General features: G+C 39.9%; 1 pseudogene; it reads left to right on the top strand.

Moving 5' to 3' along the window:
- The first annotated feature begins 2,676 nt into the window (after positions 1–2,676).
- Positions 2,677–3,795, top strand: LOC136879302 (transmembrane protein 115 pseudogene; annotated as a pseudogene).
- Positions 3,796–24,895: the final 21,100 nt, after the last annotated feature.

Here is a 24,895-nt window from a genome sequence, read left to right as displayed (position 1 = left end):
GAAGTGAATACGGTGAACGCAAACTGTAATTGCGGGAATTTTCAGATACAAACACTGTACGAGACGCTAAAACGTAAAATGTCGTGTTGTGCATACGGTTGCACGAATCGGAAATCAAAAATATTCCTGGAATAACATTTCACGGATAAGATTCTAAGTATGGCTTGCATATGTAGTGGAGTTTATTACCTCCATTGTTACTGTGCTAGTATTTCGGATTCTCAGAAATACTGTCCACTTTTCGTAAGAATTTTTAGGTTAGACTTGTTGTTTATCGTCAATTTTTCCTGAGGTTTCCTGTTCATGGAGGAAGGAGAACAGAGTGGATTAAGGCCATTATAAGGGAAAATTGGATACCTTCTCCTCACACCAGAATATGTTCAGCACATTTCAAACCGGAATTGTTTGATCGGTCCATGAATAAATTTGTTTTGAAGGAGAATGCAGTACCTGCTATTTTTGAAGCGTTCCCTTCTTACCTACAGAATTAGAGCACTTGAGGCCTAGGGAGATTTTCATTTTCACTCCCTTCGTGGCCCTTGTCTTCCTTTGGCCGATACCTTCATTTTTCGAAGGGTCGGTTCCCTTCCATTTTTCCTCCTAATTAGTGTTAATAGAGGGGGGTTGCCCACTTGTACTTCCTCTTACAACAATATTCACTACCACCACCTCTAATACACATACCCTCCTATGGGTGAGAGTAGAATAAGGCCCACGGTATCCCCTGCCTGTGGTAAAAGTCCCTGTGGAGTTGGGGGTAGTAGAACAACTCCCACAGTATCTCCTGCTTTTCGTAAGGGGCCCCAGGAGCTCTCAATTTAGGAGGATCGGTTGGCAACCACGGGGCCCCTAGCGGAGTCCTGGCATTGCTTCCACTTACTTGTGCCAAGCTAATTTAAATCTCATGTCCCACCTCCGATGGTCAACTCTTGTTCTTTTCTGACCCCGAGGCTATAAGAGGATTCGAGGGCTAGGGAGTCTTTCATTTTCTCGCTCTCCGTGGCCCTTGTCTTTCTTTGGCCGATATCTTCATTTCTCTCTGATTAGTGTTAATAGAGTATGGTTTCCTAATTGTAGGCCCTACTCCATCTTAAAGCAACAATCACCACCACGTGTGCCCGGCTCCATGGCTAAATGGTTAGCGTGCTGGCCTTTGGTCACAGGGGTCCCGAGTTCGATTCCCGGCCTGGGGGCTGGGTGTATGTGTCGCCTTCATCATCATTTCATCCTCATCTCGAAGAGCAGGTCGCCTACGGGAGTCAAATCAAAAGACCTGCACCTGGCGAGCCGAACGTGTCCTCTGACACTCCCGGCACTAAAAGCCATACGCCATTTCATTTACCACCACGTGTCTTAAAAAGCGATTTAGGGGGCCTAAGGGGCTTTTACCTTCGGTGTGTGGTTTGGCGTCCAAGTGGCCTAAGGGGCTCTTAACTTCGGAGTGTGGGTTGGCGTCCAATGGGCCCTTAGCTTAGTTGTTTCCACTTGTGTCAGAGGATGGTTTACTTGATGTTTGTACGTCCTATTAAAACAATAATCACCACCACTAATGTATTAAGAATTGTTGCTATGTCCAGTTTCGTATTTTATTGCGCATTCCCGTAAAGCATTGCGGTATGGCCTTAATAATAGCCTACTCCTTATCTTTACTGATATCTGGTGAAGATTTGCATATCCTGTTTTTGAGATACTCGGTTTATAGTACCGATAGTCAACTAGCGAGAGAGTAGATTTAAGGCTGCGGGTCATGAGAAACGCTTCCTTAGTACTCAGGAAAAAAGCATTAATAGGTCTGTTTGCCAGAAAGTTTTGTTACAGATAATCGCCGTGTTATTTGAAAACGATTGTACTTAATTGATCGATTCGAAGTTTCCCTACTCCCGAGAAAATGTCTTAGTTTGTACATATCCACAACGTAAGAATTGCCATGTTTTGGTAACCATGGGGGGCGTGGCCGTTGGCTTCAAGCGATAGCCACAGAGAGTAGTGTAGCAGGCAGCTCCCTGTATTATTTACTCCCTGAGTTATTGCATTCATGCTCGGTGGCAACACTGCCAGTTTGTCTTTTGTCGATGAGCTGTATCGAGCTGCATGACCAAAGAATTCTGTGTTAACACATGGAGGATAGCTTTGTATACAACGAGTTCACTAAGAATTGATTCGTTAATTCTTTTCTCTCTCCACAATATCTTTAGTACCCTCCTATACGACCATATCTCAAAGGCACTAATAATAATATTACCAGTCTTGGATGAATTCAGTCAGACCTATAGGCTTAGTAATATTATATAGTTTTATTACGTGTACTATAACTGCATTTATAACATTAAGTTATGATTAATAGCATTTTCAGGAATGTATTTTATGATGTTTTACCACAGGAACTACGTTCTTACTAATAAGTTATGCACTACAATGATTCATAAATTATTTCCTGTTAGGTTATGTTAGGTTAGCCTATGTACATGATACGTATGATCTACAGTCTCGTTAAACTTTACAGTAAAACCTCGAGCATGCAGATGAAGAATCATAATTTAGTAATGTCATCATCGTGGAACGCTTGAAACGATACATAGTCGGTAAAATGCGCATGTGCCTTTACCATTGTTAGTTCATTTCATGGAATTCTCGCGAGCTCTGTTCAGGACCGTTTTTCTCAGAAAATCAGTCAATATGGCAAGTGGGTTCAAGATAACTTCAGTGAACGTATTCAGTAGTGGCACATCAATGATCCGACAAGAGTTCTCTGCTCTCTTAGAAAACACAAGTGTACTAGTGAAATTTCTTTGTTTAGTAATGCTGTGCGGATATTTTTTGTCGTACTTCGGGAAGATCGTCAGTCTCTTCAGCCTCACACCAGGCTCTCCAGTTGTATCCTGGATTTGGACTTCCTTCACGTTCTGTTTCCTGGAGTTACATTTTTGGGAAGTTTGCATCGATGTTGTGACTCTGGGTCTATGTGGAAAACTGATCGAACCATTGTGGGGAACCTTGGAAATGATAATTTTTTTCGTGCTTGTTAACTTTGGTGTAGCAATAATCAGTGCTCTATTTTATTTGATTTTATATATCTGTACTCTTAATACGGATTATCTGTTTTCAGTCCATATCCATGGATTAGCAGGTTATGTGGCCGGCATTTCCGTGGCTGTGAAACAAATTATGCCCAATTATTTACTCGTGAGAACTCCTCTGGGAAAGATAACGAATAGAAATGTGCCCCTGAGTTTATTTCTTATGTCCTTAATCCTGTGGTTTGGTAAATTATTGGAAGGAACATACCCAACAATGTTCATGTCGGGTCTAATCGTAAGCTGGACTTACTTGAGATTTTTTCAACGGCACAGTAATGGAATGATTGGTGATCTGGCTGACAATTTCTGTTTTGCAAATTTCTTCCCTGATGTATTTCAAGCACCACTAACACCTATATGCAACACAATTCATGCTTGCCTAGTTCGACTTGGTTTTTACCGACATATACCACCAAAATACGATATTCATGCACCATCAGGAATTATAATAAATATTCCAGGAGTTGATACATATGATAAAGAAAGAAGGAAACAAATTGCTTTGAAGGCATTAAGTGAAAGGTTGAGGGAAGTGGAACAGTTCCCAAAGGCAAGCCATTCATCATGGAAACAAGAAGAGAACAAGGCTTCAGTCCATCAGTGTGTTAATCTTCCAGTCTCAACCGATGATAAAGCGTCTAACTTGTCCTCTGCTACTTCTTCAACTTCTTCACCATCACCAGATTTGATAGCGGATAATGAGCTAACAGAGTTATGATAGTGAAGAGTTTGATTGTGATATCGAGAAAACAAGTGACACCAGTTCATTCTTCAAATGCGCCCTATGAAATTAAAACTTATTGGTAAACTGTCACTAATTATACAATCATTTGTGAATACATGCAATGGAGAAATATATTTCGAAAACATACTTTCAGTAACTACCACAAACCATGTTCGAATACTGAGCTACACTGTTGTTTACAATATTACTCTAACGCTGGGCCTATGGTTCATTTTGTCAATAATTAATAAAACTAGATTTCTTTACATACTTCTGGTTTCTTATCTGTTCAGGGAGAGAAAAATAGTCTACACATTTTCATGCATGCTGAAGCAACGATCTTGCTCTTTTTATAGACATAACCCTAACTTATGATTTTTCCCTTAGGAGTATTTTCAGTGTTTCAAAGAAATATAAAGATTGCAGTAGTAATTTACTAAATTTGACGTCATATTGGGTGGGATTCAAATCTTTTCGATCTCTAATGTTTTGCACCGAACATATAAAATAGGAACCGAGGGATTAGAAAGAAGTATTGTTAACAAGCGTATACCAACGCCCTCTATAACTTACAAGGCGTGAAGTTCGTGGAACTGTCAACATGCAAATTGACTGGGAGGAATGTAAACAAGAATAGCCCGAATGTTAATATTTGTGCAAAAAATATAATGTAATCAGCGATGGAAAAATTATAAGGAAAAAGTAACTGTTCTGAATTAACGTTACTTGAGAAATGAAAATACACAGTCATTCGACAGGGTCAGGATTGAAATGAATGAAACCCCCATCTACCGGCGAGAATGGGAATTGTGTCAGATGGCGAAGCCTATCGTGGTCCTCTGGGGCAGTGATTTATAGCTGACAGATGAAACGATATTGGAGAGTGTTGCTGGAATGAAAGATGACAGGAAAAACCGAAGTACCCGGAGAAAAATCTGTCCCATCTCCAGTTTGTTCAACTAAAGTCTCACATGGAGTGACCGGGATATGAACCACAGAACCCAGCGGTGAGAGGCCGGCGCGCTGCCGCCTGAGCCACGGAGTCTTATTACTTTACTGAATTACTCTTGCAAAATTAATTCTTCAACATGTAATCAGTAAAATTACACTTACGATTCCTTCACAGAACGCCGGTATTATTAAAGGTATCATTGGCTTCTTTTTCGCACGGGGCTGAAATAATACCGAAGTTTGCAAAGAAAAATATATTATTTCATGTTTTATTTATTTAGCACACACTTTAAGTGCCATAACCACTAAGTGAGAATAAACATGCTACCTGGGTACTCACACAATTATTTTCCATAATTTTTATGTTACTCTAGTTCGCGACTATTCAAATAATTTACTTTACAAAAACTTCGCATTTGTACATTGTCTTCGCAATACGGAAAAGCATACAATTATGGATATGTTTTTGTGCTTGGAAGGCGAGAAAGCGAGTACATCTCTTAGTGCCGGGCTGAGTGGCTCAGACGGTTGAGGCGCTGGCCTTTTGATGGTGGTGGTGATTATTGTTTTAAGAGGAAGTACAACTAGGCAACCATCTTCTATATAACACTAATCAGATGGAAAAATGAAAAGGGTCCGACACTTCGTAAAATGAAGATATCGGCCAAAGTAAGACAAGGGCCACGAAGGGCGTGAAAATGAAGGACTCCCTAGCCCTCGCAAACCTAATAGCGTTGGGGTCGGAAAAGAACAAGAGTTGACCAAGAGAGATCGGATAGGATAGACGAAGTAGAGGAGCCTGACACAAGTAAGTGGAAACAATGCCAGGACTCAGCTGAGGGTCCCGTGGTCGCCAACCCACGCTCCAAAGTTCAGAGCCCCTAAGGTCCCTTTCAGTCGCCTCTTACGACAGGCAGGGGATACCGTGGGTGTTATTCTACCGCTCCCACCCACAGGGGGAACTGGCCTTTTGACCCCAATTTGGCAGGTTCGAACCTGGCTCAGTCTGGTGGTATTTGAAGGTGCTCAGATACGTCAGCCTCATTTACTGGCACATAAAATAACTTCCCCCGGACTAAATTCTGGCATTCCGGCGTCTCTACAAACCGTAAAAGTAGTTAGTGGGACGTAAAGTCAATATTATTATTATTATTATTATTATTATTATTATTATTATTATTATTATTATTATTATTATTATTAGCCCGGAGGTGGGCAGGATCGTTAAGGCAAGAAGTGTAAACGGTCTGACACCGTGGTTAGCCGGTTCGAGTCCCGTTGATCGAAAAAGTTTTCACCATCAGAATGTTGGCCGGCAGGGTAGGAGAGGTAGTGGTATACAATTTCTAATCACTAGATTGCGTGCCAAAAGCCTGGATTAAATTCCAAACCTCTCCGCAGTGCTCATGTGGAGTGAGGTCATATGACGCTGTTGATGGTGATTCGTCCGTCGGATGGGAACTTAAACCTTGAACAACCTTGGTCTTGGTGATATTCGACAGGAGTAGGCTATGTGCGGGCACCGGGTTTCACCCTCTCCTTTCCTTCTATCATAATTATATTATGTTATTAATTGTATCTCTTTAACTCCTCTGATGAGGTTGACGTCAGGAAGGGCATCCGGTCGTAAAAACTCGCTACGAAAATTCATCTCACTTCATACTTCAAACCCGACCCTGTAGAGAAACATTATTATTATTATTATTATTATTATTATTATTATTATTATTATTATTATTATTATTATCCAGCTCCATGAATAAATGGTTAGCGTGCTGAATTTGAACCATAATTAGTTAATTCCGCTGCCACTGGGGCTGGGTGTATGTATTACATCCTCATCACGACTCGCAGGTCGCCTATGGGAGTCAAATCAAAAGACCTGCATCTGGCGAGCCGAACTTGTCCTCTGACACTCCCGGCACTAAAAGTCATACGCCATTTCATTATTATTATTATTATTATTATTATTATTATTATTATTATTATTATTATTATTATTATTATTATTATTATTATTATTATTACGACATGCAGAGGGTACAGAATTAATGCATTCTTTGACTCCGTCCACAGGGGAGATAAAGAGTTCCGATAAATCGAAAGGAATATTAATGTATCCACGAAATCTCATGAATCGCTGTGTATACAATAACATGTCCTTACTGACTGACTGACTGACTGACTGACTGACTGACTGACTGACTGATTCATCATCGCCTAGCTAAAACTGCTGGACATAAAGAAATGAAATTTTGGGCATATATTTATATTAGAGTGTGGGTGCACTAAGGGAGGATTTTTCGATATTCCGTCGCTAAGGTATATCTATATCTCAAAAACTTCATATTTTACAGGCGTAAAAATTGGTATTTAGAAAATCCTTTAAAAATAAACACGTATGTTTTTGTTTTCGGAAAATCCAATTAAGGGGGGTGATCAAAAAGCAAAAAAAAAGCATTCTCCGTGCAGGCCATGAAGGCCCTTGGAGCGGTGGAAGGTAAAGGCTTCCACTATCCGTAACCTCGGCACTTGATGGGGTAGAGTGGTTAGCTCTAGGGCCGGCCGCCTTTGCCCCCAGGAATTAACCTGGTACTCATTTTTGGTGTAGGCTGAGTGAACCTCAGGGCCATGTGCACCTCCGGAAGTAGAAATCTTGGTTCTTAAATTTTACGACTTCCTGACGGGGATTCGAACCCACGTCCTTCCGGGCGAACCGAGCGCGCCTTTACCGCCTCGGCCAGGCAGCCCCCAATGGGGGTGATGGAGAGACAAAGGGAGTGAATTTTTAAAGGACTATATCCACAGTACATCTCAGAAACGTAAATTGTTACAGACGTGATAACTGGTATTTTTAATCTCTTTTAAAAATAAAGAAGCATGTATTTTCCGTTTTTGGAAAAACTGCTCAAGGGGGTGAAACAGACTTAAAAGAGTGTTGAATTATTTTTTATAAGGATAGTGATATCTCAAAACAGGAGATGTTACAGAGGTGGAAATTGGTATTTGGAATCCACTTTAAAAATAAAGGAAGACGCATTTGGGGGGGGGGGGGGGGAATCAACTTGCGGGGTGAAGGGGTGAAGAAAGGAGTTGCATTATTTTTATAAGGATACATATATCTCAAAAACTGAAGATGTTACAGTCACGATAATTGCTGTTTGGAAGCTCCTTTGTAAATAAAGAAACACGTTTTATTTGGTTTTTGAAAAATTCACTTAAAGGGGAGGGTGAAAGAAAGTGAAAACATTGAATTCTTTTTATGGGATACTTTTATATTTCAAAACTGATGGTTACAGACGTGAAAATTGGTATTTGGAATCTCCTTTAAAAATAAACACGTTTTTTTTTTCGGAAAATCGACATAGGAGGGGATGAGGATAAGTAAAGGAGGAATTGATTTATGTTTATGAGGATACTTTTATCTCAGAAACTGAAGATGTTAAAGACATGATTTTGGTATTTTGGATCCTCTTTAAAAATAAACACGTATTATTGTTTTCGGAAGTTCACTTACCGGACGAGTTGGCCGTGCGGTTAGGGGTGCGCGGCTGTGAGCTTGCATCCGGGAGATAGTGGGTTCGAACCCCACTGTCGGAAGCCCTGAAGATGGCATTCCGTGGTTTCCCATTTTCACACCAGACCACGGCCGCTTCTTTCCTACTCCTAGTCCTTTCCTATCCCATCGTCGCTATAAGACCTATCTGTGTCGATGCGACGTAAAACAGATTTTTTTAAAAAGAAACATGTATTTCATTGTTTTCAGAAAACCCACTTAAGAGGGGTGAAAAGAATGGAAAAATCGGGTGTATTTCTAAAATGAGTACCGGTATATCTGCAGTATATGTTACAGACGTGAAACTTGGTATTTTGAAAGTCCTTTAAAAATACAGGAACATGTATTTTTTATTTCCGGAAAAGGCACTTAACGCGGGTGAAAAGAAGTGAAAAAAATAGTTGAATTATTTTTTATGAGAATGCTTATACCTCAGAATCTGAAGATGTTACAGACGTGAAAAATAGTATTTAACTCTTACGACTGGCAGGGGATACCGTGGGTGTTATTTTACCACCCCTACTTACAGATAGAAAAATAGATGACACTAATTCCAGATAGATCCCCGGCCCAAAAACATATCCATCCTAATATTTGGTCCATGAAAAGCTCATCGCTGAGCCTCGACCTCTCGAAGAAGGTACATCTTCGCATTTGCTGAAGGGGGCACTTGAAGAAATACCTGTGTTAAATTTTAAGAATATCCCCGGCAATCATGGTTACTGTAGGATAAGCTTGATGTCATTGAAAGAATTGGAGAGGTAAGAAAGTAAATTACTCAGCACTGGTGAAACTTCTGGTTCTGCTCATATAGAACTGAAAAAGTCATCATCATCTCCCACCGCGCCTCTGCCAACTGAGCTATTGCGAGGCAGTTCCCAGTCCCGCTGTTCCTGGTCTATATGTGCACCTCGTGTTGTGTTCTTCGTATCTATCCTCGATTTACGAGTTCATCCAAGGTACCCAAAACCAAACCCCATGGCGCAACAGCCCGGGAAGGGCCTTGGCCTACCAAGCGACCGCTGCTCAGCCCGAAAGCTTACGGATTACGAGGTGTCGTGTGGTCAGCACGATGGATCCCCTCGGCTTTCTAGACCGGGGCCGTCACCTGACCGTCAGATGGCTCCTCAATTGTAATCACGTAGGCTGAGTGGACCTCGAACCAGCCCTCAGATCCAGGCAAAAATCCCTGGCCTGGCCAGGAATCGAACCCGAGGTCTCCGAGTAAGAGGCAGGCACACTACCCCTACACCACGGGGCACTCGCGATTCCTCCTGTCTTCTAGCCATAACCACAGAACTCATTATACAGGGTGGTCGGATACAACGTGAACCGCGAATATGAGCATTAGAGAGTTGGTCACACTGATAAATATTTTTTTTTTTTAATAATTCGATATTTTATTACCTGCTGAAGTAAGCCAACTAGATATCTTCGCGGGCGAATTCAAGTGGGAATTGCGAGGTGGTGTTGCTAAATCTGCAGGTGGCTTAAGACTGGCTTGGGAGCACCAATCGAAGAAGACTTGCGGTCCAATGTGAGTCCAAGTCCACTGTACGCATGCCACATGGCTGTTTAACGAATATTCCTGTAAAAGACCGATCGCCTAGCAGCTACCAATGCCGAGAAATCAGCATTCCCCTGTGGGTGGGGGCGGTAGAATAACACCCACGGTATCCCCTGCCTGTCGTAAAAGGTGACTGAAAGCGGGCCCAGGGGCTCTAAACTTGGGAGCGTGGGTTGGCAACTACGGGGCCCTTAGCTGAGTCCTGGCATTGCTCCCACTTAATTGTGCCAGGCTCCTCACTTTCATCTATACTATTCAACCTCCCTTGTTCAACTCTTGTTCTTTTCTGACCCCGATGGTATTAGGTTTGCGAATCCTAGGGAGTCTTTCATTTTCACGCCCTTCCTGGCCCTTGTCATCCTTTGACCGATAACTTCATTTTTGGAAGTGTCAGATCCCTTCCATTTCTCTCTCTGATTAGTCGGCGCATGTTCCTATTGTATCAGATGGGATGAAACAGACACAGCGGTGCTCGCCGACAGGCGGCAGGTCGTTTGTTGGCGGTGCTGCGAGCGTTTTGAAGATTTTGTGCGCGCTCTAGCGCCATAGATTGGGTACATACAGGGTGCGAAATCGCGGGGGGGGGGGGGGGGGAGGGAGGGGTTTCCCCCACACCGACAATTTTATCTCACAGCCCTGCCCCACCACCACTAAAATTGCTCGGGTGGATTCTTTCATTATAAAATTATGAGGAAAATGTAGAACACATATAATTTATGACTGAAATTAATGATTTTTACTGTACATATTTTTATGAACACATCAGCAATAATTCAAGTGATAGCCAGACCTTCAGCAATAAAACAACGCAGCAGTGGCAATCAGGACCTGAAACCTATTATTCATGTTTTACTCTGACAAGTTCATCTGAAACCCGGGAAAAAATATAAATTACTTGAAGCTCTCCTCCTTTGTAGCTCGAGCTTAGACCACTCCTGTACTTCTTGGAGAGGGTATGTTTCCGATAAGTAGCCAATAGGACAATATTCACTTAAGCAGTGCACAAACCGAAAAAAATTTTAAGTCAAAACTTAGCCCTGATAGAGGAAAGTTCCACTAATAAAGCAATAAATCGGGACTAATCGCGCCTCGTCTGGTCTTCCGTAAGAAAGCGACAGTCTCTTAATACTTCTCAGCTGATTGGAATAATGTTCTGTTGTTTATCATTCTCGTTATAACAACAAAATTCAAAATTCAATAGAAAGAGCTACAATCTACATTTGTCTGGGGGGAGGGGGTAATTAAATTACAGGAGAAATTTAAACCCCCCTGTGAAATACTGCCTGAATAAACACTAGTAGTTAAGCCCTATGCCCCCCCCCCTCCACCATTTATTTCTGATTTCGCACCCTGAGTACATAAGTTACATTCAGCTGAATTTACACGGCATCAATGGTATCAATTCGTACATTATTAGGTTACTCCTCGCTATGCCAGTTTTGGCGCGGTACGGCAGCCATGTTTTTCTGTATTGTGATCTACAGTAAAAACTGTAGTTTGCCTTGCCTCATCTAACGTCGCGCTCGCTCGTGTGTTTTGTCACAGTCGGCAAAAACGGCCCTGTGTATCAGTCACAGGCGGCAGCACACTCGGCCAAAACCGCTCCGTATGTCATCAGCCTAAGGGTAAAACCTTACTCTTTCTCTCCTGTTAATACTGAAGGTAGGAATTTATAGTTATTTTCTAATTGTTGGGTTAGATTCAGTGTCGCCAACCATACAGTTTAGGGACCCTACTTGCCAATATGACGTCTTACAGTTACTGTTAATATTGCAGGTTCGCGCTATTGAGTCATGATTTCTTCGTGACTTGCAAGATTGTACGTACTGCCACTATCGTATTGTGAAAATCGATAGTGTTACATTTGTGGGTTTAAGTAAAGCATATTTTCTTTTTTCTATAAGATTGTAAATCTGTTTGGATGGGTATTACTAGGTAAGTCCGCAGTCGAGCCTAGGTAAGCGGACGAACGGTCGTGCTGTGTGGAGTGTGCCAGGTGAGCGGAGCAAGAGTGGGGAGCCCAAGACCAACTCCAATCCTCAGACCTCAAGGCAGGTTTCGATTAATGGCAAGATGGCGGTGAGCGCGGGCCATAAGTGAAATAAGTGTGATCGTGAATGACAGTTTAAAGTAATCGTTGCGACAGAAGTATTTCGGGTCTACTTTTGTGGCTGCATTTAATAGCTTTCAATAGTGTCAAGGAAGTATAGGAGTCGTCGGATTCTTTTTTTTTTTTTCTGGAAGTTTAATATACTAAGTATAGGTTATTTCCTATTTACACGTGGTCGCGTATAGGTTATGTGTTTGTTTATCTTTGTGTTCGTGTGCAGTTGTTAATATTATTAGTGTCGTTTTAGAATGCAATGTACATATTTTAGATTAACATGGATCGATCGTGTTGTGTACCTCTCTGTAAGTCTAATTATGGCAATTTTTCGGGAATTTCTGCCTTCACATTTCCGAAGGATAAAGTCTTAAGATTGTGTTGAGATGCTACAGTCCGAAGAAGAAATGGTGATACACTGTGATGTTGACCAGATGCTCTCATATTTTAGGCAGTTAAACAGAGGTGGCTTGAAGTCCCCATCACCGAATCATGGTTTCTATGTGTTGTAAAATATTCATGCTCTTTCAGGTCCTCATAAGTAGTGTTTATGAAGCATAATTTTCAAAATTAAAACCAAAGGGATGCAATAGTTGCTTTAGGAGTTGGAGCCTTTGAAAGTAGTATTGATAATGCGAGTGATGTATGCAAGTGTGGTGTTCCTTTGATCAGAATTATGAAGAAATGTGTGAAAATTCTGGCCAATATTTTTATTAACAATTACACAAAGGTCTTAAATGAAAAGAAAATCTTGAAAAGCAGGGTGCCAAGAGAAAGACTGATGAAACAACTCTCAGGTAGAAACAGAACATTAGGAAAGAATTGAAACTCAGCAGCAAGTAACTTTAAGGTAATAAATTAATTAATTTTGAGTCATTAAATAATGTTTATTTTTTGGTGTAGAAACTTTCTTTATTTATTTATTTATTTATTTATTTTTGGATATGCACAGTGTTAGTTTTGTTCGACTGCAATATTTTGGTGAAGGGTGTATAATGATCTAATGGGTATGTTGTGTTAGTGTTATTAAGTTAGGAGGAAAACTGATTTTTCTGTGCTTGGTGTTATGTTGTTTAGTCTGTAGGCCTAATTTGTATGTTGGATGTGTACACTGCTAGTTTGGTTCGACTGCAAAATGTTGGTGAAAGGTGAATAACGAGCTAATGTGTATGTCGTGTTAGTGTTAATAAGTTAGGAGGAAAACATATTTTTTCTGTGCTTTGTGTTATGTCACTTAGTCCGTAATTTGTTTGTTGCAAGTGTGCACTACTAGTTTTGTTCGACTGCAATATTTTGGTGAAGGGTGAATAATGACCTAATAGGTATGTTGTGTTAGTGTTAAGAGAAGGAAAACTTTTTTTTTTTTGGTTGGTGTTATGTTACTTTGCCTAGTCTATAATTTTCTTGAATATGTGTTTACATTTAAATGAAGTCGTACTTATAACTTACTGTTTGTTGTAAAGCTTTCGAAGTCCGCTCTACGTGACATACTCTCATAGAAAAAACGCAATTTAAATTACCACTGCTATTTTATGTTTCAAATATTGCGTGTTTGATAACCATCGATAAACATTTTCGTACTACAAATTTCTTACGACTCTCATTAGGTTAATCGTCGCCATGTCAGCTTTGGCCTGGTACGGCAGCCATGTTTTTCTTGCATTGTGGTCTGAGTATTGGAGTTGGTCTTGGGGGAGCCGACGGGGCGAGTAGTGTGTGACAAGGAATATGATCGGCGTAGAACAATATAGGGCCATCACAGGTAGATGGCAGGGAGGAATAAAGAAGAATACAACTAGAAGCAAGGACGGGAGTGTGGAACTGGGATTGAAGGGTGAGATGTTATTGGTGGTAGAGGTGATCTCGGTGCTCTTGGTGGCTGGGGGGTGGTGGAAGTTGATTCCAGGCCCGCAGAGCAGTGGAAACATGAACTGGGAGGACATAGAGGTGATAAAGAAAGTGGTAAACGAGGTAGTCTATGAACTCTGCCCGTTTGAACAGTTAAAACAGATGATTCAAGAGCAAGTCAAGGAACACGAGAATACGAAGCTGTGGATCCAGGAAAATTCGAACGAAGTTAAAGGAAGAGTGGAAAAAGTGAGGGAGAAATAGTATTGCTAAGGGAGAAAATAATAAAGATGGAAGAGGACGTAATGTATTTGAAGAAATAAATAGCAGCCCACAATCAAGAACGGAGGAAGAAAACCATATTTATGTACAGTCTAAAAGAAGATAAGGGAGAAGCAAAAGTGGACATTATCTATAAGGTGGTAGATGGCATGCAAAAAATAATGAAAATTAACTTTAGTGAGGTAGATATAGACGACGTTGAGAGGGTAGGCAAGACGAGGGGGCGCAGACCTATAAAGGTGACGCTGCTATTATCACTAATGGCAGACATAGTAATTAGAAACGCCGGAAACTTACAGAAGGAAAAATATGGATTAAACCGGACTTGGTAAGAGAGGGGAATAAAAATGTTTAACTCCTGAAGAAACATATGGTTAGGGCAAGAATGCAAGGTCTGCGGGCACATATTAAGGGCCAGTCACTGGTGGTGTCCAATGGTAAGTGGACCCGCAATTGGACGGTGCCGCAACTTCAGTCTTTGGAAGAGTGTTTAAAACAGGTTGAAACAAGTGCCGAAGAAGACAGAAAAGGCAAGTCCAGGAAACAGTGAGTTGAGTGATCCTAATGTGGAATTGAGTCCGAAGGAAAGAAAGAGAAGGCAACAACGTTTCGACGAGTTTTGGTCTGACAGTGAGAAAAGGAAAATGTGGGCCAGGGAAATAGGTAGAGAAATACACACGAATCAAGAGCGTGAAGTGTGGAGAGAGGTGAACAGTGACTTAAGATGAGAGTCCGGTGGGGAGGGCTGTTTAAGCCGAAGTATGAGTGAATGTGCTTTGCAGAGTGAGAAAGTTAATAAGAGTGAGAAAGTCAATATAAGTAAGGTTCTACATAAAGAGAGAAATAGGAGCCTTAAATATTTATGGGGGAAAAGAGATAAAAGAGAAGAAGGTATAGTAACTAGGAGTCAAAATCTAAGTAAAGCTAGTAAGTAATTTAGGGCTAAAGATGGTTGATAGTGGTGTGTGTTTTGTTTGTATTGCTGTTATTGATGTATATAGAATTGTAAGATGGGTCTTGATGGTCTGTTATGATGGGTGAAAAGAAAAGTGCGATGATGAATAAGAACTGGATGGGGTGGGATTTAAAGAGTAAGATGAGTGAGTAATGATAAGTGCTGTTATGGTATGTGGGAGGTTGGCCGTAGAGTGCTCAGAGTATGGATGGTATAAGGTAAGAGAGCGATGGTAAAAAGGAATTCGGTCGATGATGTGATTGGTAACATAATGAAGGTTAACTGGAAGGTGGTTGGAGGGTGACGATGACATAAGTTAACAGGTGATTGTTGAAAGTGCAGTGAGGTTGACATGGTATACGTTTATGCTATTTGTAATTGTAATGTCTAGTGAGCCTGATATGATAAGAGTGGTTGTTGATATCTGTATTCGGAATGAAATGGTACTGAACGTGAGTGAGCTGGAAAGTTTACTTAGTTGGCAAGAGGTGGGTTGTTGTCAATAGTAATTGTAATGTGAGAATGGTGAAAATATTTATAAGAGGAATATTTAGTGGTCTATGTGAGATAAGTGTGTCTAAACTATAGATTTGTTATGGTAATTGCTGAAGGAAAAAGAAGTGGTGACATAAGCTAATGTGGAGGATGATTAAGAGTTGGTGTTGTGGAATGATAATAAGGTTGATATTTAAGGAAAAGCGAGAAGGATATAGTTGGAAGGTGAGTGGAGTATGGTTGATAAAGAGCTGAAGATGGAGAGATTCTGTGATATAGCTGGTACGATAAGTTGTGAGGGCACAAGGTCGGATGGAGCATGATTAGTGTTTGCACAGATGTTTGAGTGATAAAAGTGGTAATGACAGTGTGGATGGCGGTGCAGGCTCTGTTACCTGTAAGAGGAAGATTTAGTGGTATGCTGGAGGAAAGAGTAATTGCGTTTATAGGTATGGTATGGTAAAAAGTGGAGAGAGACGTGATTGGAATTTAAGTGGGGAATTTGACTATGAGCAATTTGAATGGAAGAGAAACCAATTGAGGAGGTGGACGATAATTTGAAATGTGGAGTTTGTTTGGCTTTATATGTCTGTTTGATAAGAGAGGTAGTGGCGAGGGGAGAGGTTGCTTAGAGGAATGATGAAGTGACTATGAGTGGTATACGATAAGCTTATTTAGTGGTCAATAGGTTTGGTGACGGTATAAATTAATATGTGATTATGGTTGGTATATGTAGGAAATGTGATGGAAAGAGAGATGGCAGGAAAGGTAGTGACACAACTGCTGATAATTTACGTACTTCGAAACGTAGCAGTAATTAGGACGACCCCGAGACAGTAGAATGTGTAAACGAAATGTTATGGTTGTCTCATCATGTACTGTACAATGTAATGCTAGACATGTTGACACAACCAGGTCAAAGAAATGGTCATATTGAAATGCTAGAGGAAGTTGCACACATACACAGCGGTTTACGTAAGTTATGAGGGTGTCAGCAAACCTCAGTAGAACAGGTTAGGCTTTAAGGGATTACAAATAGCATTGGGGATAGTCGCTTAATTTTGGGTTTGTTGACACACTCAGGGCAGAGGAGGCAGATCATTGGCCTCCCTGGAAGAGAGACGGGGTGGTTCGTGAGCTGCCTCACTTTCCTATGTCAATCGCTAGATTAGCTGGTATTCACTAGGCTCTAACCGGCTGTTAGCACGGCCGGTGGGAGCTATTACCCCTATTAATCCATAGTATTACTGTTATCGTGAGCAGCCTTGCGATTTTCTGGTTTCCACCAAATATCTGGTTATCACCAGGCTCGACCTCGCAGTTAGCATTGTCGAGAGGGCCCACTATTCCTAATAGGTTTTTGTTATTATTGTAATTTTATTAGTATTGTTTTTAGGAGAGTATAAGAAGTTGAAGGAATATACCTAGGTTGGGCAATATTCTTTTTCTCCATTAAGGATTATCAAGGTAGAAAATAATGTAGATCTGGAGAAAAAATGTATAAACAATAAACAATGTACAATAAACAAAACACATCAAGAGAGATAAAAATGTGAAGTACCTCGGAGAGTGGATATCGGAGGACCTAAGTGAAACGATGGCTCTTGAACAAAGGAGAATCAAATTAGACAAGGCCTACCATGCCTGCAGAAAACTGTATGCCTCAAAGCATTTATCAAAGAATGTAAAACTGAGACACTATAATGCAGTAGTCAGACCATCAGTCCTCTACGCAACAGAATGCCTATCCCTAACTAAAAAAACCCACTGAGAGCCCTGGAAGTGCAAGAAAGGAAATTCCTGAGAAGAATAATAGGGCCAAGGATCCTACCAGATGGAAGGCGATGGTACAAACCCAACAATGAGCTCTACCAGCATCAAGAAAACCTAATAGATGCCATCAGGAGAAAACGTCTGACTTTCTATGGACACCTATACAGAATGGATCCTAATAGATTATCCCACAAGATCTTCAAGGTTGCTAACAAAGTCAAAGCTACTGGATTCCCCTGGACCAAACAAGTGGACAAAGATCTTGCAGAGCTTAATATTAATCAAGCCGCCATTACTGACAGAAATGCATACCGTTTAATGGTCAAAACTAAACCTTTCCTAACATCCCTTACATCAGCTAGCCACAAAGGAGCCGGGAATTGGTCAGAGGAGCGCAGGAAAGAATTCAGCGAGAAAATGAAGGAATACTGGGCCAACAGGAAGGCTCAAGAGGCCACTAAGAACACAATCCAGTATGCTAAAAGGGGCAGACGACGACAAACAGCTAGAACACAAGCACCGTGGTCCATAGGTGGCCTAAACGCAAAGAATAAATGTACAATAAACAATACTAGGTAAGTAGAATTGTGGCATGTTCAAATAATGCATTTAATAACGTAGTTGATGTTAAATGACGAACGCAGCGTTTTATTAATACGGTCTTATTTCGTCGTTTATCCTATGTACAGAATTCAACTATGATGTACTTGGTAACTAAACGATTCTTCATTTTACTTTAATAATAAAAATACACTGAATTGTAAACTATCATTTGGTGTCTTTTTTGTGACAGCGAATAAATATTCTTTATTAGAGAGAGTTTTCCAAGGATTCTGATTAAAGACAACTAACAGAACAGTTCTAAATAAAATCATTTCATGGTATATTCCTTATTTTTCTGACAAAGTGATATTTAATATCAAATTTAAAATCTTCAAGAATTCCTCCGAAAAGGAAAACAACGTCATCTCCTCTTTAAAGATCAATTCAGTTGAAATGGAAGGAAATGTCGTTATCAACCTAATCTTGTCTTGTCACGACTATGGTACGGTTTGTAGACTTATTAGCCTGTGTGCATTCTTATTGACTTACGGCATATGCGTATGTAATATATTTGCTTTTGTGTATTATTACAGCGTGGATTCACATCACTCCGAAAGGAGTAACAAATTTCAAGAAGGGAGTTGAATTATTTACACAAGGCAAACACCGAAGAATGTGTATAGTGCGCATTGGTATCACCCAAATATCACTATAAAAGTTGTCACAAATGGAACATAATAATTGCTTTTACACATATCAAGTGAAAAATCTGCGGCAAATTAAGAAATATTTGATTTTTGGAGAATATTATGTATACGTACTTTACCACTTTACAAGTACATTTGGTGTTGCGCTCACAGTGACACACGTATGTCTTTTGTCTTACACTTTCAACAATTTGGTGTGTGATATCTGTGTTCACTGAAGTTCTTTGCTTTCGTTTCATTGCTTCACTTGTCAATGACATCATTTCATGAATTGTATCGCGATATGCAATATTTAATAAGCGACAAAATGGTATGGCCAATGTACATAAGAAAAATTCAGTGGACCAGTGATTTATTGGTCCAGGGATCGAGCTACTTTCGTTCGAACATAAATAAAAATATTTATTGGTCCAGGGATCATGCTATTTTTCTGTTGACCTCCATTTTGCTGTTTGAACTGGCCGCTCTAGTCATATGGACAAAGATAATGAGAATCTACAGACATAGCACTCCCATTCCACGGTGGACCTGAAGAAAGTAACAAAAGACGGCACCAGCAGCGGAGTACGACATAAACCAGTCCTGTCTACAAGCCTTAAGTATGTTTTCATATTTCTCAAATAAGGACGGTATTTCTTAATTTGCCGCAGATTTTTCACTTGATATGTGTAAAAGCAATTATTATGTTCCATTTGTGACAAATTTTATAGTGATATTTGGGTGATACCAATGCGCATCGTACCCCCGAAGAATATAATTATAGTAATGCGTATCTCAAAATAAGAGCAGAAATATAAACATAAAATTGGGTGAGGGTGTGTATTTCCTTAATTCTTCACTGAGCTTCAAAACCGACTTAATTAAGTGGGCTATATCTTGACTGATCATTTACTTGGGTACGGGACCATTACTGATACTTACATTGAGGTTAGTTTGTAGATGGTTATATCTCATAGCCAGCTACAGTTACTGTTATATCTCCTGATTACAATATGTAACTAATTAAGTTGGCAGCAGTGATGAGCCAATAAAAAGAAAGAGACGCACAGCAGCAGGAAGTGGCTGGCTCCCTGGCATGCAAGCCTAATATTCACCGCCATCTAGCACCATGCTTGACGTCACCCAGACCCGAACATAGCCGACTACTTTCCGACCCGAAACAGTATTTTACTCTAGCACCCGATGGAGGCCAGTGGCTGCGCGCGAGCACTGGGACTCGCATCGGTGTCATAATTTAAGAAAATACTGAAATATACAGTTTCAGTGTAGTACCCATTTTATAAATGATGACTTGAGATCATCCCCATTGGTCATAATTATTAAAAATAACTGGAAGTGTATTTTAACATTCGAAGTGTTTTCAGAAATATAAATACAAATTACACAATAAAATTGATATTAAATATCACTTTGTCAGAAAAATAAGGAATATACCATGAAATGATTTTATTCAGAACTGTTCTGCTAGTTGTCTTTAATCAGAATCCTTGGAAAACTCTCTCTAATAAAGAATATTTATTCACTGTCTCAAAAAAAAAACACCGAATGATAGTTTACAATTCAGTGTATTTTTATTATTAAAGTAAAATGAAGAATTGTTTAGATACCAATTCCCAAGAAATTATAAAAATAATAAACTGTACGAAGACAATATACACAGATTTTATTAATTATTTCTATAGAAATTATGCCTTTAGTTAACATTTTCAACCGAAACCTCGTTGTTATTATTATCTGTATTTCTGTTTATAATCACCATGGCAGTGAGAAGGTGGTAGTGATTACTGTTTTCAGAGAAAATATAACTGTGCTAGATATACTGATTTGGGTCGGAGCGGAGTCGGTTATGTTCGGCTGTGCGTGACGTCAAGCGTGGTGTTAGATGGCGGTGAATATTAGGCTTGCCTGCCAGGGAGCCAGCCACTTCCTGTTGCTGCGCGTCTCTTTCTTTTATTGGCTCATCACTGCTGCCAACTTGATTAGTTAGACCTCGCTCCCTGGCATAGCAAATACGGCAAGTCCGTCAATTTGAACCGCGCGCCGCGCCTGGAACTAACAAAGCAACCTCAGTTTCTCGAAAAGAAAGAATTTCTCCGCCAATCCGATTGCATCATCGCTCTTAACACGAAGAGCATCGCTGATTATTCTTGTCGGTATAATTCTAATAAAACCTATATATCCACATATGATACATGACACTCGTTTTAAATAAACACATTACATCTGACGTAACACAGTACAGTCTTTATTGAAACACAACATGGTTTATCACATTTTTCCTATAAATTAGTCAAGCCACCTCTCCGTTTACAGGTACAAGTACAAGTGATTTATCTTTATTATAGCTTATTTACACAGGAAAGGAAAGGCTAAAAAATTGTGACAAGTGTGCTTCTAATAAAAGAGTTTTCCATTTTTGATGACTGTACAACACTTGCATAAAGGTATGTGACAAGAAATCACAGTGAAAATAGTGTCGTCACGTAGAAATTTTGAAAGCAGATATCTTACCTTAATCATTCCTAGGCAATAAACACAGACTTCATTACTTTCCTTCATGATGTGTAGGTTTTATGGGGGGAGGGGGGGGGAGCAGAGGTCCAGAAACATGAAATAAAACTTCTCAAAATAACTGGCTGGAATGAATACAGAATTCAATAACTTAGTTTTTATTTTTAATACAAAACTCATCTAGACTCCCTGTGTGGTATTCAACAAACAGTTACCAAGTTGTCACTGGAGTTCCTAAAATGAAAATAAACCTAAGCGTTAGGATGCACTGCAGTGACACGGAGCCAGTTTTAAAAACATCTTCAATATTTAAGAATTCTGATTGCGATAATGGATATCCTCGTAAATTGTGTAACGTACAGTTCATTACTCCCATAGGAATTGTTTATCCCAGTACGTAACTGGGAACGGTTTTTTGAAATTCATGAACGTCGTATACAGTCAGAGATTAGTACCAACTGGCTAGTACTGACAGATATACACCCGTAAATAAATTCAGCTCATTCTACGTCTCCCAAAGAAAGAAATGGTATATGCAATACTTTGGTAACAAGTTGCCCGAAACTCAGGACTCTACCGCGTTACAACAGCTACGTTGGCACTTTATACAGTCAAAATGCTGAAACCTTGACAAGATAAAACAACTTCCTATCGACAGATTTATCGGTACTTAAAGAACTACTGTGGGACAGGCTTCGACACATTACATTGACGTCTCAGAGAACCGAAAACGTAGTTAGAAGCCCGTAAGAAAAATTATTATTATTATTATTATTATTATTATTATTATTATTATTATTATTATTATTATTATTATTATTATTATTATTATTATTATTATTATTGGCAGCCCACGGTCTTGGACTGGCGTAACTGCCCCTTACCGACAGACCCCGATTTCAGTATCTGAGTGCTACTTAAGAACAACTGAGAAACTAGTTGACGGTGAGATAGCGAACCAGGTCTAGAAAACCAAGAATAACAGCCAAGAGGATTCGTCATCCTGACCATGCGTCACCTCTTAATCTGCAGGCCTTATGGCTGAACAGTTGTCGATTGGTAAGCCAAGGCCTAACATGGATGTAGTTCAATCTGGTTTGTTTTTCTTTTATATTATTATTACTATTATCACTATTTATTTATTTATTTATTTATTTATTTATTTATTTATTTATTTATTTATTTATTTATTTATTTATTTATTTATTTATTTATTTTTTATTTATTTATTTATTTATTTATTTATTTATTTATTTATTTATTTATTTATTTATTTATTTATTTATTTATTTATTTATTTATTTATAACTTTTATTTTTTTATTATTTTTAACACTGTCTCCTTGAGGAATACAGCAGTCACACCAGGATGCTGTCGACGTCGATCGTTGGAGAACTGTGGCACAGTCGCGACGTCCTTTGGACCCCCAGCCGGCAACATTTCAGTTGCAGCGGAACAGTCTTTCGTCACACACTACCCTTAAAGCGGACCATACACGCTGAGATATGTATCAAGAGGCTGTCTCATGTAACGCGTATCTCGTAACAGTTCTATCGTGCGCAGCGTTGTCACATCTGATTTCACGTGGTATCATGATGTATGAGGTATCTCGCTCTGGACAAGAGACCTTGAGACCGAAACCGATATAAGCAACACGATACAAGTGTCAACATGTGCGTAGGGAGGTATCGTCTATATAACTATGCTTTTCCAGTGTATTTCTTTGAAAAAATGATCATGAGAGGGGAAATATCTGAGCGTGGCTGTTAGGAAAATTTGGGGTAAACATGTTCACAATTTCCGATGTCCACCACATGAATCAGTCTCTTGAAACATCTCAGTGTGTATGGCCCGCTTAAAAGCCATTAAAGGCGCGTGGCTGGACTTCTAGTATCACGTTGTTGCCGCTTGACAGCCCACTTCCGCGTTTTTCCTTTCAAAATGCTCCACAATAGAGTTAGACACAGGCACGCTGTGGAACATTAGGCCTATTTGGCAACAACGCTTGTTTTTGCCCAGCTTTATCACTTGGAGGGTACGATCTTCTTTTAATGACGTTCCGCTCACTTTAGTGCCGACTGGGGTTCCAATGACCGTAGCGACTGTACATCGAGACTGCAGATTATCCATCCGAGTCAATGGTACTCGTGTTGGACGGAATACAGCCACAGTGATGCGAGTATGAAATCGGCGAGACCGGGACAGACGAACGGACCAATGTGAAGGATCCCGACAGCCACGTCACACTTCCAAACGAAAGGGTACACACCTAGTGGACGTAGCTATTACGGGTCCTACAACTACATCACAAACACTCTACCTACTATGGGTCCTACAGCTACACCACAAAAAAGCACTTAAACATTTAATTTAGGTGAGATCGCAACCACACTCCGACATAGTCTGCAGCATCGAGGTGTTTAATGTCAGGGCACACAAAATCCAGCTAAAATTTACCTTGGAGGTGATCATAATTCTGAGGTGAAGAAGAAAAGGTAAAGAAGATATGGAATTTAATGAAAATTAAGAAAAACAAATTTTGGGTCATCAGGAGAAGAGATGAAACGAAGATGCAATCTAAGACGACAATGAAAAAATGAACAAGACTGCTGTTTTTCTTTACGTCGCATCGACAGAGACAGGTCTTATGGCGACGAACAAGACTGTGGAAGGATCAAAAGAATTCTAAGAATCTGAAAACAAGGATGGCAAACTGTCGAGTATTTCCCATACTAATGTATGGATGACACCAAGCAACTCTTCAAGTTAGCTAAAGAAAGGGCTGGAGGGGTCATCGACAACGCCTTGGGAACCGGATATTGCACTTGAAGAAGAGGACTGTATGGATGCGAGTCGTGGATATTAAGAAATAAGGAGAAGGAAAAATTGATTCAACAGAAATGTTTTGCTGAAGAAGGATACTGAGAATTCCATGAACCGATCAACACACTATTAACTCCATCCTAAAAAAAACTTAAATTTGATGGGAGGATCTCAGGCCAGGTTCAGCTTCGCCAGCTGAAATACTTTGACCATGTAATGAGGAGAGGACCAGAAAATAAGTAGTAGTTCATCATACAGAAAACAAGCCTGGGACAGATCTTACGAGGAAGAGTCCAAACCAGAAGAACAATGCATGACCTAATAGAACAAGTCAGTAACAGGAAATCATGGAGAAAACTTTTCTAGGATACCACAAAGACCACCACACCTCCTACAGGACGTCAGGATTGAAGAGAGGGAGAGAAGAATATCAGAGTGGCTAAGGAGATGTTCAAGCAAGCATAAGACTGGAGAGACCATAAAAAACTTTAGAATTGAAACAAACAGTGAAGGAATATAGCAGACTTTTAAAGAAGAAATTACAAGACCGTCAGAAATATGTTTTTGGAACTAAAACAAGATATCTTGGACGCATGATACCCTTACCTTGAAGAGAGAAATATAAAATTTCGGGAGGTCAACCGGGATGCAGGAAATACAGCAACACGATAAACACTCAAAGGAAGGTAGTGAAGTAAATTTAGAGAGACAGATGAAGACGAAATAAGAAGACAATTCTAGAGAAGGCCGAAGATATTAGAGAGAACACAAGATAAAAAATGAGACAAAGATAAAGAATTGGTTTGGAATTCTAAAACAACTGCAAGGAGATTTAGAAGAACTATACAAGAGGAAGTCGCTTATGGGAACATTATGGAAAATAATGTTGAAGACAACGAACCTGATTTGTTTTAAGAGACTTATTTCATTGCAGCCGTACACACCTGGGATGTGTAGACAAGGATAGCTAGAAGAAAGA

Source organism: Anabrus simplex, chromosome 8 (genome assembly GCF_040414725.1).
Source record: "Anabrus simplex isolate iqAnaSimp1 chromosome 8, ASM4041472v1, whole genome shotgun sequence".
Classification (NCBI taxonomy): domain Eukaryota; kingdom Metazoa; phylum Arthropoda; class Insecta; order Orthoptera; family Tettigoniidae; genus Anabrus; species Anabrus simplex.
The sequence above is the reverse complement of the archived record's forward strand: the minus strand, read 5'-3'. Positions and strand labels throughout refer to the sequence as shown.